Below are 17660 nucleotides of genomic sequence, written 5' to 3'. Positions count from 1 at the left end.
GTATAACGTAAAAACATGATGTAATCGAGAGAGGAGGGGCTAAATTACGTTAAAATTCAAAAAACTCTTACCCCACATCGATAAAACAGAACATCATTCGGTATCAAACCAACTGTTATTAATACCCTGCAGTCGATAACATAGATCACCAGTTGACATCAAACTATCGACAAAAACTTACCTCAAATCGATAAATAAACTTCAATACCCTCACCTCCATTTCATCCCGCCAGAGCGGCGTAAGTATCGAACCTTCTCGCATATACTTATACCACAAGTCATTTGAATATATACAAAATTCATCATCACGTCAAATAAGTGCATATCACGTCAACACCAAAGCTGATACACGGCAAAGGTGTCAGCTCTGCTATTGAGTGGTAGCATTTTGACTTCAAACAATCGATCAACAAATCGATGATAATCCCCCAACAGTCGGTAAAAATCGATCACCAAATCGATGATAATCCTCAACAGTCGATAAAAATCGATGATAATCCCCAACGGTAAAAGTCGATCAACAAATCGATGCCAATCCCCAACAGCCGGTAAAAAAGAACACAAAAAACGCCCTTTGATATCGCAGAAACACCGACAACAACCGTCAATAGGGCAGAAACCCAAATGTCAGTACTGCAGAAATCTATTTTATCGGGGGGCCAAACCCTCCTTGTTTAACTACTAATTAAAATCATTTCTATAATAAAATTGTTAATTTATAATTAAAATTTTTAAATCATTTCTACAATAAAAATCTTAACTTCTAAAAATAATTAAAATTATTTCTACAAAATTTTTAATTTCTAAAAAAAAATTAAGATCATTTTTAAAATCGTAGAGTCAAAAATAATTATATTCCCGATGACTAAAACTTCACAATCGTTGACAAATGATATCTATATGTGAAATAAAATGAGGGAATCATCTAAAACAAAGAAAATGAAGGAATACTTAGATTTAATTTATAATTTTAGGTTATTCTTAAATAAATAAAACAGTATAACATGTACATGTCGGTATGTGTGTGGGTGCGCACACTCACAGGCCTGCATAAGGGCGTGTCCTATTCGCTTTTCCGACGGGAATGGGACCAGAGTCCGGAAAACTGCATCCTTATTGGATGGAAGTTTCCCCCAGAAAATATACAATTCGGACATGACTTCTAAACTATATAAAGACACGTTTTTCCCAAAAACGGTCTACTAAATTTGTCGAAGCTCTAGTGAATAGTTCGATTGCTATTAGAATTCATTTTGAGGTTCTAGCGAGCAGATCGGCTGCTATTAATTTTTCGATTTTCTAACAATCAGTTCTATTACTATTAAATTTTTGAGCTAGTGAGTGATTTAATTCATACTAAATTCATACTAAAAATTTTGTCTAAAACGCGGACCTATCACATATATTTAAAACTCTATAAAACGTGGTCATCCCGTTTGTATATTTTCAAAATTTAATAAGTGTTCAGTGAGAACCAAAAGGTACTGTACTATTTGTAAACCATTTATTGTTCTTATTTCAATTCGATCAACTTAATTTTGCCTTTGTATACTTTCAATTTCATTAATTTGTGTTCAATATATTTTAAAATTAAAAATTCTAATCGTATCATTTATCGTAACCTTTCCAGACAAAATTAAATTAAGATCCCGGTATATAGGTCGAAAGACTTGGGCCAAAATAAAATTAATTAATTAAGTCCAAAACTGGACATAACAAATTGGCGCTCGAACAGGGACTTAAATAATTTTGTCTGGAAAACGAAATAATAAATCGGCATAAATATTAAACTAACTATCTATTTTATCTATTTCTAGCTGGTCGCGCTTGCTAAAGCGCACTAGCTCTAGTTTGTCTAATTTTACTATTGTAATTCCAGCTGGCCGCGCTTGCCAAAGCGCACTAGCTCTAATTTGTCTAATTTTTCTGTTGTAATTCTAGCAGGCCGCGCTTGCTACAGTGCACTAGCTCTAATTTATCTAATTTATCTATTGTACTCCTAGCTGGCCACGCTGCTAAAGCGCACTAGCTTTAATTTGTCTAATTTATCCATTGCAATTTTAGCTGGCCGCGCTTGCTAAAGCGCACTAGCTCTAATTTGTCTAATTTATCTACCACATTTCTATCTGGACGCGCTTTCTAAAGCGCATTAGCTTTATCAAATCCATTTCTATTATTTTTCGCTGGTCGCGCTTACTACAGTGTACCAGCTTCATTTTCTTTTTGTATTTCTCACCAGCCGTGCTTGCTAAAGCGCACTGGCCCTAACTGTCTAATATCTTATGCCAAAAAGAGGACACAGAGCAGGCCGTCGTATACAGGCACGACGAAGCCGCGAAAAATTACAAAATTCTAAAGAAAATGAAAAGGTAGTTGAAAATACACCTCTACCCCAAGTGACTAACATTAAATGGGTCCAGCGTCGTCTAAAAATAGTAATCTCAAATAATGCTGAGGGAGAGATAGATACTGGTTTATATTTACCATGGGTACAATTTCCAGAATCAGATCCTTTAGGGTTACTAGTAAAAAGGGGAGAACCAGGAAAAAAAGGATCCCCTGAAAAATTAATAAACGAACCAACAAAAAGGGGGTAAAGATAATAATAGCGAAAATTCGAATCCTAAGTCCAAAACCTTTTCCCCTATCTCTCAAGGTAGACGAAACAGGCTGGGTACCAATTATCGATCTAGATTAGGTATCGGGACTAAGAATCTTTCGGCTAGCCAACATACTTTCTTGTTCTAAAAATCGCGAATAAAAATCGGATCATGCAAACAAATGTCGGATGACGACAAACGGGTGTTACGGAGTCAGGGAAGTCAAAACCTACTGCCAGGCTTACCTCTAATAAAAGCTAAACCGAAACACAATCTTACATTTATCGATTCAGGTCTAGGCACTTCGGGCTTTCCAGGAATCTCGAGCGACGAAGATTCTGAGGGAGAAAGAAACCCGGTGGAGGAAACTGTAGTTGTCTCACCTGCGAGTTCCCAAATCCAATCGCAAATCGTTGATCCCGTTCTTGATCCGGTGAATAATAATAACGGTGTTTTACCTGCAAACCCCCCGCAAATCGTTGGTCCTACTATTCACTCGATACCACCAGCACAAGACAACATGGCTCTGTCGGAAAATCAAAATATCTCACTAAACGACGCACTCTCGTTTGTGCCAAAGTTCGAAAGAAAACCCCAACGAACTTTTAGATTTTCTTAGTTGTTGTAACGAAGCGAAGGCCGTTTTACCAGCTGGAGCTGAGGACAACCTCGTAAAACTAATCTATGGGAGTAAACTCGGTAGTAAGGTAAAAGCCTCATTAAATTCTACTATTCCGGAGACGTTCGCCCTTCTGACCGCGGCATTAAAGAAAATTTACGTTCCGAACAAATCACTATTTCAGCTCCAGGGAGAGCTCGGTCGGATATACCAAAAGGACGGAGAATCGGTGGTTGATTTCGCGAATTGATTACGGAAAAAGGGGCGCGAGATAACTGAATGTTACAAAACCGATAATCCGGATGCAGCAGTTGCCGTGGTGGATGATTTTAAAGAAAAAATCGAAAATTCTATCGCTGAATGTTTCGTACAGAACCTCAATAATGAAATCGACCAACGCATGACGGCATGCGTTAATGTAGAGGAGGCTCTCGCGAAAGCAATCAAGATTGAAAAGAAATAAATGCCCGTAAGGAGCTACGTCGCGACCACAATTCGGAGAAAAAGAAAGAACCGAAAAAGGAGGATGCGGGTAAGGGCAATAAAGCCGTGAATTTCGCTGTCGAGACGCCCGGGAAATCCACGTCAAATAAAACTGTGGGTCAAAACAAAAATCCAAATGGTAACAATACTAAACCTAGTAATTTAAATGACCAAGATATATGCCGTGAATGTAAAAAACCCGGACATTTCACCAGGAATTGCCCGGACATAACGTGTCAAATTTGTTTCACGAAGGGACACACCGCGAAAAATTGTCCAGAAATTAACGTCACGACGCAGGAAAACCCTTACGCGAATGTGCGATGTCAGCTATGTGGGGGCCGGGGACACACAGCTAGGTATTACGAGGAAAATCCTAATCGACGGTCTATCCCGAGTCAACTAATGAACCAGTTCCCCGCTAATCAACCACCAAATCAATCCCAAGCTAATCAATTTCGAACTAACAAGTATTGCGACTATCATAAAAATAATACCCATAACACCGAAGAATGTCGGGTATTACAACAAACTGCTAAATATTTTTTTTATTTTCTTTAATTCTCCGAAAATAATTATTTTCTAATTTAAAACTTCCGGGGACCATAAAATTTAATCTTTATTCTTTAAACTTAATTCTAAAAGAGAAATCTAAAGCAAACAGTTAATGCACTTTTAATGACTTTCGTCTAAGACCCTCTTAAAATTTTTTTTTAAAGCCCCTAATAAAACTTAAAAATAAAGGCCCCAAAAGACGAAACCCAGAGCCTTATCGAATACGGGGTCATAAAAGTCTCAGACTAAAGGGACAGGGTATTTCCTCGAAGTAATAAAATTGGGAAAATATCTTATCCAGATGTGCATTTAAGATAGCATTAACAAATATAATAAAACTAAGACCATTTTTTTTCTCTATATTTTTTTTTTCTCTATAAGCAAAAAAAGAAAAATTGTTGAACAAAATCTTTTATATGACACACAATTTTTTTTTACCTTCTAAAAAATGTTAAAATTAAATCTCCATCATAAAATTTTATGGTTTAAACCTACTTAAAATAATCTCTACTATAAAAAAATTTCATTTAAAATAAAATTCTATCTTTTAAAAAAATTAATTTCTAAAAATAGCTAAAATAAAATTCTATTTTTAACTTCTAAAAAAGGTATCTAAAGGAAATTTTATTTTCAAAAAAAAAATATAATTTAAATAATTTTTACAACAAAGATGTTAAATTTTAATTTCGAAAAATAACCAAAATAATTTTAATAACAAGGATTTTAATTTCTAAAATATTTAAAATCATTTCTACAATAAAAACTTAATTTCTAAAAATATTCAAAATAACGTCTACAATAAAATTTTAAATTCTAAAAATATTTAAAATAATTTCTCTAAAAAGTTTTAATTCAAAAAAAAAAAAATAATAATTCCCGATGACTAAAAATTCACAATCGTTATTAAACGATATCTACATGTGAAATAAAAATGAGGGAATCATCTAAAACAAATTCTTATTGCAATTTATAGGGAAATAATCCGATAAATTCTCATTTTTTCTCTTCTTCTTTTCTTAAATAATGAAATTTTCTCATTGATTACGAAAATAAGTTAATAAAGACATGAGACTATGCAATCTTTATCATTAAGATAAAACCAATTTTGTTGTAAAACCGATTGTTATTAAAGTTGTTAGGATAAAATTTCTATCGTTATTATTATTACGAAATATTTAGATTTAATTTATAATTTTAAGATTATTCCTAAATAAATGAAATAAAATAACATGTACATGCCGGTATGTGTGTGGGTGCGCACACACACAGGTCTGCATTAGGTCTGCATTAGGGCGTGTTCTATTCGCTTTTCCGAAGTGAATGGGACCAGAGTCCTTAAAACTGCATCCTCATTGGATGGAAGTTCTCCCAGAACATATACAATTTGGGTATGACTACTAAACTATATAAAGACACGTTTTTCCAAAAACGGCCTACTAAAAACTTTGAGGGTCCACTAAACGGATCGACGTCTAATAAATTTTTCAAGTCCTTAGTGAACGGTTCAGTTGCTATTGAAATTTTCGAAGCTCTAGTGAATAACTCAATTGCTACTAATATTTTCGAGTTTGACTACTATAAAAATTTTTTTTTAAGCTTTTAACGAGTGATTCAATTCATATTAAATTCAAGTTTTGTTTAAACGTGGTTATATTGTTCTTTTTAAATTTTACAAAAACGTGGTCATTCCGTTTGTATATTTTCAAAAGTTTAATAAGTAATCAGTGTGAATAAAAGGTACTGTACTAGTTGTAAGCCGTTTATTGTTCAATTAGATCAATTTAATTTTGCCTTTATGTACTTTGAATTTCATCAATTTGTGTTGAATATATCTTATAACCGAAAATTCTAATCGTATTAATTAACATAACCTTTCCAGACAAAATTAAAATTAAGATCCCGGTCTATAGGCCGAAAGGCTTGGGCCAAAAATAAATTAATTAATTAAGTCCAAAATTGGACGTAACAGTTTCGAAAAAATTAAAACCCTGTTACGTTTAGAATACTTAGATGAACGAAAAAAATCTCATGTTGAAAAAATAATAAAAAGATACGCGGATAGATTCTATATAACCGGGGAACCTCTAAGCTCCTCCGGAAACTATTCACATAGAATACCCACACACAGTGATCGTCCAATAATGGTTAAACAGTACAGAATTCCACAGACCCTTAAAGTTGAACTGGATAATCAGGTCAGGGAGGGATTGAAAACAGGCGTCCTCACACCGTCAGAGTCGCCTTATAATAGTCCCGTTTGGATCGTACCAAAAAAGGCAGATTCGCAAGGGAATAAACGTTGGCGCGTAGTAATAGACTTCAGGTTGCTAAATGAAGAAACTATAACAGATGCGTACCCTCTGCCTAATATTACGGACATTCTTGACCAATTAGGAGGGTCCTTGTATTTTTCTGTTTTTGATTTAGCCTCCGGCTATAATCAAATTGAAATGGACCCAAAAGATCGACATAAGACCACGTTCTCGACACCTCAGGGGCACTGGAAATATCTCAGAATGCCTTTCGGATTGAAAAACGCGCCGGCTACATTTCAAAGACTGATGGATTCAGTTCTAACCGGATTACAGGGTACTGCCCTTTTTGTATACCTAGACGATATTATTGTGTTCGCCCGGAGCTTAGAGGAACACGAGAGCAAACTAGATGAACTAATGCTAAGACTACGAAAAGCTAATTTACAACTTCAACCTGATAAATGTGAGTTCTTTAGGCCCGAAGTGAACTACTTAGGACACATTATCAGTAGAGAAGGGTTGAAACCTGATCCTAATAAACTTATAGCCGTCAGAAAATTTCCCGTACCTAAAAATCAGCGAAACATTAGGGAGTTCTTAAGTCTAACAGGATACTATCGTAGATTCATAAAAAACTATGGTTCAATAGCTGAATCATTGACCAGATTGCTAGAGAAAGATAGGGAGTTCGAATGGTCCGAGTCGGCTGAGACCGCATTCGAACTATTAAAAGAAACATTATGCACAGCACCGGTGCTACAATACCCGGATTTCGATAAACCTTTTATAATCACTACCGACGCGTCAGGGATCGCGATCGGCGCTGTATTGTCACAAGGAGAAATCGGAAAGGATCGGCCGGTTGCTTATTTTTCACGAGTTCTAAGGGGACCCGAATTACGTTACGACACGTACGAAAAAGAGGCGTTAGCTATAGTACAGGCGGTGAAACATTTCCGACCTTATATATATATATATGCAATCGTTCACTGTGGTGACCGATCACAAACCTTTAATTTGGTTTAAATCCGCGAAAGATGGAAACGCTCGAATTCTTAAATGGCGTCTCCGCATAGCCGATTACGATTATAAGGTAATATATAAACCAGGAAAAATCAACCTCAATGCTGACGCTCTATCTCGGAACCCAATAGAAAATGTAAATGTCATAACAAGAGCCCAGAGGGCCAAGGAACGCTCTTTGGATGACAAATGGCAGGAAAATATCGATAAAACCGCAAACCCTACTAAACAGGGTCAATCTCTAACTATTTCTCCAGACGCTCCTACAACTTCTGATAATCTATATGAGGTCCCGAACCCTGCTAAACAGGGTCAACCTCTAGTTGTTCCCTCAGAAGCTCCTAAAACTTCTGATGGTCTATCCAAGGCCGCGAACCCTTCTAAACAGGGTCAACCTCTAATTATTACCTCAGAAGCTTCTACAACTTCTGACGGTCTATCTAAGGTCGCGAACCCTACCGAATCGGGTCAACCTCTAACCGTCTTAGGAAACACTACTAAAACACACGAAAAATCGGGTGGTACCACCAGGAAGCGTGGTAGACCACCAAAAATTCAGGAAATACCTACTAAAGAAGAATCTGATCAAGAAGATCTGATACCTTTTGTAGACCCCGAATATGACTCGGACACGGATTCGGATGACTCCGTTGAGTCAGACCACTCCAACGAAAATAACCTGAAAAAGAGATATAATAAAGATTCAAACATTATCCTAGTAAAGGATTTGTTCGAATACAGAAACGATAATTTAGTTTACTTCTTAGATGAGAGAGGAGAGCCATGTGACACAGGTTCTCGTACTCTCAAATCTCTTCATAAATTACCTAAAGTCGGGTCTATAGGCACTGGTCAAGTGCATTGGACAAAGCGAGGCAATAACAATTATTTCGGTTTAATAATACGAGGACCCAGGGGGGAATCGTCATTGATTATTCGGAGTAATATAGCTAAAGGCCTAGTAAAACTAAAGGGAATTTTGAGGGATAAGAATGTTTAAACCTTCTCTATCGCGATAACCGAGTTTATCGAGAATATTCCTTGGGGGGAAATTCTCTCGTTAATCCAGGACATCTACGATGGTACGACTATAAAAATCATCGTTTGTCTTGGGACAATCCGCTACGTCCCCCGAGAAGAACGTGACCGGGTCTTTTTCAAAGCTCACATGTCTCCGATAGGCGGACATAAAGGAGTTTCAAAGACTTATAATCGAATCAGAACTAATTACTATTGGGAAAACCTCAAGCAAGATATCCAAATTCGTATTCAACAGTGTCTGAAGTGTCAATTAAAGAAATTGGTACGCGTCAAAACGAAGCAACCCATGTTAATTACCGATATGCCAGGCACTGTATTTGAAAAGATAGCAATGGATATAGTAGGACCTCTACCCCGCACCAAATCCGGAAATGAATATATTTTAACGATCCAAGATCAGCTTTCTAAATTTTGTATAGCGTGCCCATTACAAGATATGTTAGCAATTATGGTCGCGGACGTATTCATCAACAAATACATAAGCATTTTTGGTGCCCCTAAGGCACTATTGACCGATCAAGGTCGAAATTTCATAAGTAGCTTCATGCAACGCGTCTGTAAGCGTTTCAAAATAAAAAAAATACAAACCATGGCTTTCAGACCCCAATCTAATGGTTCACTAGAACGATCCCATCACGTTTTAGGGGAATATCTTAAACAATATATTACCAAAGATAACGGATGGGACAACTGGCTCGAATTGGCCACTTTCTTCTATAATACCTGCGTACATGAAGGGACCCGGTATACTCCCTTTGAGTTAGTATTTGGAAAAGTTGCCCGAGTTCCCTCTAGTTAACCCTTGCATGAACTTGATCAATTGCCCACTTATGATGATTACATAGTTAAATTAGTTGAACGGTTAACGCAAATTCGCAATTTAGCTCGTGAAAATCTAATAGGTGCGAAGTGGAAGTCGAAAGAGTTACATGACAGAAAGCTAAAACCCGTCGAATTTAATCCCGGGGATAGGGTTCTTCTTTTAAAAGGGCCTAAACCACATAAATTTGGGGACCACTATGACGGACCCTATGAAATCGTGGAGGTTTTTCCTAATGGCAATGTTAGCATCAAGATAGGAAACCACGATAAAGTGGTACATCCCAATAGACTAAAGAAAACCCAACTCGAGACTAGGAAACCGACCAAAATTAAACCTAAAGTCGCGGATCCTGATTCGGATTTTAGACCATAAATGATCGTTCTCTGTTACAGATGAAGCTCACACAATACATATTTTTGCTCATGGCTCCACCCAGTGGAAGTCCGCCAACGCAATCATAGGGTATGATTGTGGGAGTAAAATTCTAAACATGACAACAATATCGTTGGTCGATATTGACGACCGTGAGCTTGGGGAAGAAAAGATTGAAACATTCTTGCCGGAGATTGCACTTCTGCAGTTGAATGAATACGAGCATACGAGTAGTATGGGGCGCATCCTGCGAGACATAACAAACCCCCACGTCTGGGTCTTTTGATTGACAGTTGTTAATATACTTGTGGAAAATGTGTTTTCTCGAATGTTTAGAGAAGTGTTGTCATGGCAGGGGGTAATTAAGATGTTAAGGATAGGTGAATGTATGTTTTTTATGTTTCAAGATGTAGGTTGATGTTTGGGACCTGTTCCTCGTTATCTTGGCAGGGGGGTTTTGGTGTTTTCTTGAGCGGTGATGATTGGGTGGGGGGGGGGGGGGGAATGTAGGATGGGTATTTACATGTATAAGGGAAAACATGTGGTCGTTTCGGCAGGGGGCCTTGGAGAAGTGTGACAGGTACTTTGACAAGGATCTCCAGAAGTCATACTAGAAAATTGTATCCATGGTAGCATATTACGTGGATATAGTAAGAATCTTATTGTTTACTGAATTAAGTTCGATTTAATATGTGGATTAATACTTTTTTCATGTATATGTATAAATGGAATACGATGATTACGTATTTATATAATAAAATTGTATTTCCTATACACATGTCGAGCATATGTTTATAACTCTCAATGTAAAAATTTTTGCCATAAAAAATATCAATACTGTGAAGCGCATTATAGTGAAATGAAAACTATTGTAAAAACTTATCATTTCTATGATATGCGAAAGAAATATTCAGATTGTAATTAATGGTATTTAATAGAGTGTGAGATTCAATCACGAAGAATGTATACTGAAAAATTTAATATTGTAAGCGATGATAAGCATGAACAATGGGTTAACTATTTGTTGCAAGAACAGCAAAATTGTAATTTAGATAGTTATTATCATAATTTAGGTTTTAATGATTTTATAGATTTAGATTTCAACGATAAATTTATATCTGATATAAAATATATAATTAAATAATTAATAACAAGTATACAATATTTTTGTTTTTTTTTTCTTTTATTTATTAAATTCGCACACAGCTACAACCTTATAAAAACAGACATTTTTTGTATTTATTTACATTAGATTTTATGTATATATTCACATATTTATTGTTTCATTTAATAATTTCAGATTTGAGTGAAACCCAAGAAATTAACGACTTGGATGCAGAGGCGACGGAGGAGAATTCAGCCATTACATCTATACCAATAGTTACATTTGGTGAAGAAGAGGAGACATCGGTCATTACACCAGTTCCAGTGATAACTTTGGAAGATGAGTCAAAAGATATTTTTGATTTGTCATTAGAGGATTGTGAAACCAAAGAAAAAGGAACGACTTCCTTATCTTGGGAGATGAATAGAGTAATTGAGGAAATCGTCAAAGTTCGGGGGAAAAAAAAAAAAGAGGACCGCAAATAAGTGCAAATGAACCTTGTACCAAAAAGTTTAAACTGTTTGGAAAAAATATGTAATAACAATAATAATAATAATAATAATAAGGGTTGGCAATAGCCTAGTCGGCTCGGTGCCCGCTTTTCGAAAGAGTGGGACCCGGGTTCGATCCCGGCACGCACCAATATTTTTCAGTGATTATAGATAAAAATATGTGCGTTACGTTGCCAGCCTCTGAACGTGGCAGAGATAGCCGGGCGGCACACGTCTGACTTGAGCGATCACCCATTTTAAGCAACAACTTGAATGAGTGACCGCTCTAGTCAGCGTTGGCTAGTGCGAGGGATCTCTGTGCACTAGGAGAAGGGCCTAATGCTTCAGTGGTCGATAAAGAAGAGTTTCTTATCAATCACTGTAGACTTAGCCCAGCTCCGACTGTACTATCATGGGTTTTCTCTGTAGTTTCCCCATGATTCTGTTCCAACAGCCTGAGAGGCAAGGTGCAGGGTAAATACGGTACAGAAAGCACAAGTCGGACCACAGCCGCAAAAATAAAAGTAGGAAATTCGATAATAAAGCAGGAAATACAGGTTGAGGATATAAACAATTGTAAAATGTAACAGAGTTATTAAAATAACTGTACATCTGGAAACAATAAAAAAAAAAAATAATAATAATAATAATAATAATAATAATAATAATAATGATATGTATGTATTTCTGTTCCCACTAATGTAGAAACTCAATAAACATTACAATTAAAAAATGAAAATAAATTTTTTTTTTCATTCATTAGTAATAAGAACCAGATTTCCTAACTCTAATAATATATATATATATTAAAAACTAGAAGGAATAAGGTTTTTTTTTTCATTAATAATAATAATTTCTTATTGAGATATTAATATTTTATTTTTTTAAAAGATAATTTATAAGTTTACAAAAAATATTCTTAATTGCTAAATTACATTTTTCAAATATTAATCAACACTTGTTTGATTGTATACTAGACCTCTACCAGTTAAATTTTTAAAGGGTCTCTTTAATTTATTTTTATTATTAATCTTATTTCTTACTATGTTCTTAAACATTTTTAAGAGTATTCTGTCGTTTTGTTCTGTGTTGCCATCAAACAATTTACAAAATGATGATAGGGAGTTGTTATTAGAAAGCCAATGCAAGACAGCAATGCAATATTGACCACAATAAGTAGAACCAATATTTTGTAAATGCTGTTTGTTCCATCGGTATTTTCTACAGTTTCTACGCAGTCGTTGAATAAATCTATGATCACTTGGTGGGCGTCCAAAGCTGTCAAAGTAGGTCCCATCTCCATGCTTATTAATGAAGAATGCGACCCAGTGAGATCCCGGTTTTGTGTGATCATCGGTATTGACAATGATTGAACACGGTTTAGGCCAGATCCATGGGATCTTGTCTGCGGGATAGGGACCGAGCTCGAACTGTAGAGGCAGCACTTTGACTGAAGGCCGCGCGCCCTAGTGCGGAAATTAGGAATTAAATGAGCAAAAATTTATTAATAACAAACGTCATAATTAATAAATAATGGAAAAAATAATTAAATAGGGATTTCAGCCGATAATTAATAATATTATTCGTGGTCAAAACAGTATTAAAGGTGAAAAATTATTTAAATCGGGTCACGTTTTGAATTTGATAGAAAAAAAACCATCAAATAGTCCCGTGGTTATAACCGCGAATGTTGTTGCCCAGACCAGTGTGTCAAAAGCATATAATGTCAAAATGATAGTAAGTTTTAATTTATTTTTTATTCTTACTCTTTTTTGTAAATAATTAAAACTTTAATTCAATACAAAAAAAAATTCTGTTAACAATTCAAGTTATTTTTTATTTTTTAGCTAGATGACAATCGCAACGTAAGTCAGGCTGAGTGTAGCTGTAAAGCTGGATTAGCCGGTAAATGTAAACACATTTGTGCTGTTGTTCATTATGTCAATTCACCGGAAACAGCGTCTTCTAAAACTAGTCGTAGCCAGGAATGGGGTAAACCTTCTCAACGTCAATTACAACAATATCAAAAAGGAGTTCGAATTAGTGAGATGTTTCCTCCACCACCCTACCGTGAAAGTGAATTTTCTAATGTTGAGCCGTATAAAGTCGAATCTCACGTTTTTCCAGATTCTCTTGCTGGTGTGCCTCTTCTTACGATGATTAATCTCGAGAAAAGAAATGAAAAAGAAATAATTGCCGCGGAATCGCTTGTTAATTTAATACAAATCAATGAACAAATAAGTGTAGAGAATAACATAAAGAAATTAGTGACAGACATACTTAGTCTTCAAGCGTGTAATCGAGCTTATAGTGAAGAAAATTTAATTACAAATGATTTATATGATTTTTATATTGCTCAAGTTTGTTGTGATGTCGACAAAATAATAAACATTAGTATTGAAACATTGTCTCAATCAAAATCAAATGAATGGTACAAACATCGTGTTATCCCTGGCGGTTTCGGCGACACGGTGAAAGCACGGTCGATCGACGGTTGTTTCACGATCGTTTCACCGTATAAAGTTCGTTTTTACCGAGTGGTTTGTCAGTCAGCATCGGATACCGTTGTGAACGATGTCTACTATAAATTTATCGAATATATACGGTGCATACGCAAGTGAATCTACGACGTTATGACCGACACTGTACGCTCAATATACTGTCGAAATACGATAATTTTACGCTACTGTCACGGACAATAAAATAAAAAAAAATATTTCGGACAGGCCGGGGCTCGAACCCGACTCATCTAGTTGCGCGCCCGAAACTTTACCAGTTCGGCTATCTGCGACACTGTTCGAAACGATTAAATCAGTTACCTCATAAAGTGTCAAAACCAAGTCATTTTTTTTCATTGTACAGATAAAAATAGCTTAAATAAATTTATATTTTTTCCATAACATCAAAATAATAATCGTAATAAATGATTCAAATTTTTGATGATTACGAAAATCTTGATTTCGAAATTACGGTGAAATTATTAACTGTATAAAAAAAGATCTGAAAAAGAAATTGTTAAAAAAAATATCTCATAATAATTTTTCTTGATAACAAACAATTTTTCCGTAATTTTGAAATTAAAGTTTTCGTCTCTAAAAAAACTCAAATCTTTAATAATGGATTCGAATTTTAGAATTACGGTGAAAATATTAGACGTGCAGAAAATATTTAAAGTTAAGTTGAAAATAAATTATAATTTATTAATTAATTAATTGTTGAATAAAATATCTAACGATTAAAAAAAAAAAAAAAAAAAACAATATTATTATATTTTTCATAAACAAAAATTATTATGGTTTTTCATTTAAGACTATGAAAAAAATACAACACTTGTTCCTGACTTACCGACATTATACGCTCGTTTCACTTACAGACTACTGTGCATCCACCACCAAGTTACGGTTTTTTGACAATTTATATGTTTTCAAATAACTGTTAAATGACAGACGATCGATCGATGATCTACGATTTTTACTCAGATAAAAAATCGGAGAAGTCAAGTAAAAATTTGGTTTTTCCAAGAGTGAAGTATGATAACTATACAGAATAAAAATCATAAAGTAACAATGAAAAACTTTCACAATGATACTCGTCGTTCATTGTCAAACGATGGCCGTTCGATAGTTAAGTGACGGTCATTCGACGATCATTTGTCGACACTGTGATTTCACTGTACATTCACCGTCGTTTCACGATCATTTTATCGTGACCACGAATCTGCCAGGGATGAGAGTAACGGCCAGTAGTGGACATAAGTTGAAAGGTGATCGTTTTGATAAAGACAAAGTAATTTCTGATTTATTAACTCCAAGCAAAGTGAAAACATCAGCAATGGTGTACGGAAATAAAATGGAAAATGTTGCTTTAAAAGAGTATGAAGGGTTAATTAATTGCAATTGTAAAGTTATTAAAGTTGGACTTATAATAAATTTGTATCAACCTTGGCTAAGTTGTTCACCGGATGCTGTGGTAGAATACGGAGAAAATGTTTGGCAAAAACGTTTAATTGAAATTAAATGCCCTTATAAATGCAAAAATATTCCCGTGTATGATCAGGAAATAAAACAGTGCAACGTGCAATATTTGAAAGTTGATGAGAATGGAATGCAATTGAGTCGTACTCATTCTATTTACACCGAAATTCAAATACAAATGTATGTGACAAATATTGCCTTTTGTGATTTGTTTATTTACTCACCGCTTGGAAGTGTATTAATAACTGTAGCCCGTGATGAGTTGTTTTTAAGCAAATTAATACCAAAACTAGAAAAATTCTATTTTACTTATTACATTCAACGATTATTCATGAAGTTTAATAAGCAATGACATCCACTGTATAAGGACAAAAATATTAAAAAAAAAAAAAATTATAAGTGCAAAGTACTGCAAAATACATATATAAATATAAATGTTATATATATATATTAGACTGGGCCAAAAAAACTGACTATTTTTTTTTTCTATCGATACTGTGAAAATATCATTCATGATGATAAAAAAAAATTATTGTGCAAGTTTGAGTCCTTAATAATAATATTAAGGGGTGTATCGTTACGACTATTGATTTTTCAACAGTAATCGCATTTTTTACTCAAAATTCGTTAATTATCAATCTGAAAAATTTTAGCGATATGTATTCTTATAGGAAATTAAATTTCCTAAAAAAAAGTTATCTTTGTAAATTACTGTAAAACAAGCCGTTTCCTTGTAATCATGCCTTAAACAAAGATTTATTTTTTCAATTTTGCGTTTCAATTTTGGATTTTTGTAGCTACCAGAAATATCAATATTTTTACAATTTAAAATACTTATTTTCAAAGGAAATTTAATGCTCTACAAAAAAGGTCTCTTAACATTTTTGATTAAATTCACTCCTTTCAAAGTTATTCGACGTTGAAGTTAAATTCAAAAATAATTTATCGTTTTTCGCGTTACACATGATTTTTCCTTTTGATTGAAAAATTTATGACTTTAATATTGAGAATAATTTTTTGTTGGAAGACTAAATTTTTTATAAAATCATAATTTACCAATGTATTATTTTGCTTTTAACGATTAATTATCGACATAAATTCATTTTACTGTATTTAACTAACTCCAATAGTAAAATAAATTCGGTCCCTTTATTATAAATTATTTATTTGCCTAGTGACATACTTTTACTTACAGAAAAAAAAATTGAATAATAAGTCAAAACAAATTAAATCAATAAAAGAGATAAAAATCATTTTATTTTCACTTATAATTTATATTTTACAACAAATTCTTTAATTGTTATCAAATCATGGCAAATGATCAGTTGAAAAAATAATTATTCAATCAAATTACTTTTATTACAATTTGGGTATTTTTTCCGGTGTTCACTAACGGCTAACAACAAATACTGAAGTTGTTCTTCGTTTTAGTGAGACACTTATTGTAATCTTCAATTAATGATACACCACGTTCTGCAACATCATTGACGACAGCTAATTTTCCAAAAAATTCCTTACACTCTTGAAAACTATCATTATTGGACCAATTGCTTATGTCTTCATCGATAAAATCATACGGCAAATCAAATTCTTTGAATATGGTGAGCGATTCTACAGAAATGAAGTCACTGATATCTTTTTCTAGCAATTCATCTGAATCGCTTGCTACTTCATATTTTCTGGTTTTAGTATTTGATGATTTATTATTTATTAGATTTTCAATCATTTTTTTCCTTCACAGTCAGGTCAATAGAATCATCAAATAGAGACATTATGGCTAATTGATCACTCAAATACCATAAATGTCTCACCATTTTCTTGAGAGCAGCTTGCGATACAGTCGAGTTTATTTTGTTATATAATATCAATTGTTGCATCAAAGTCAAATCATTATTTGGAGCCAAAATTGCCGAGGATGAAGTAAACCAAGCTTTTATATAAGTTGTAACTATGAAAATACAAATATGACGAAGATTATTTAACTCTTTAGGTGTAATCTTAAACTCTGTTCGAAAAATAAATATTTTCAAACAATAAATCGCCTTCGACATCCAACGAGCATGACTCATTGCTCCCGGACATTTAAAAGTGTAATTATCCTTTGGCGTAGCTCCCAAGAAAATAGATGATAACTCCAAAAATTCTCGATAGTCATTTCTTGGAAGAAATTTCTGCAAAAAATATGATCATTTCTGTTATTATTGAAAGGTAATATCTTTACATGAGAACTGGAGATTTTAAATTGTGTACACAAAACGTGGTCAACTTGAATTAAGAAAATTATTAAAAAGAACACTATCTTGCCTAAAATGAAAATTT

This window comes from Cotesia glomerata, linkage group LG6, assembly GCF_020080835.1.
Source record: "Cotesia glomerata isolate CgM1 linkage group LG6, MPM_Cglom_v2.3, whole genome shotgun sequence".
Lineage (NCBI taxonomy): Eukaryota > Metazoa > Arthropoda > Insecta > Hymenoptera > Braconidae > Cotesia > Cotesia glomerata.
The sequence above is the reverse complement of the archived record's forward strand: the minus strand, read 5'-3'. Positions refer to the sequence as shown.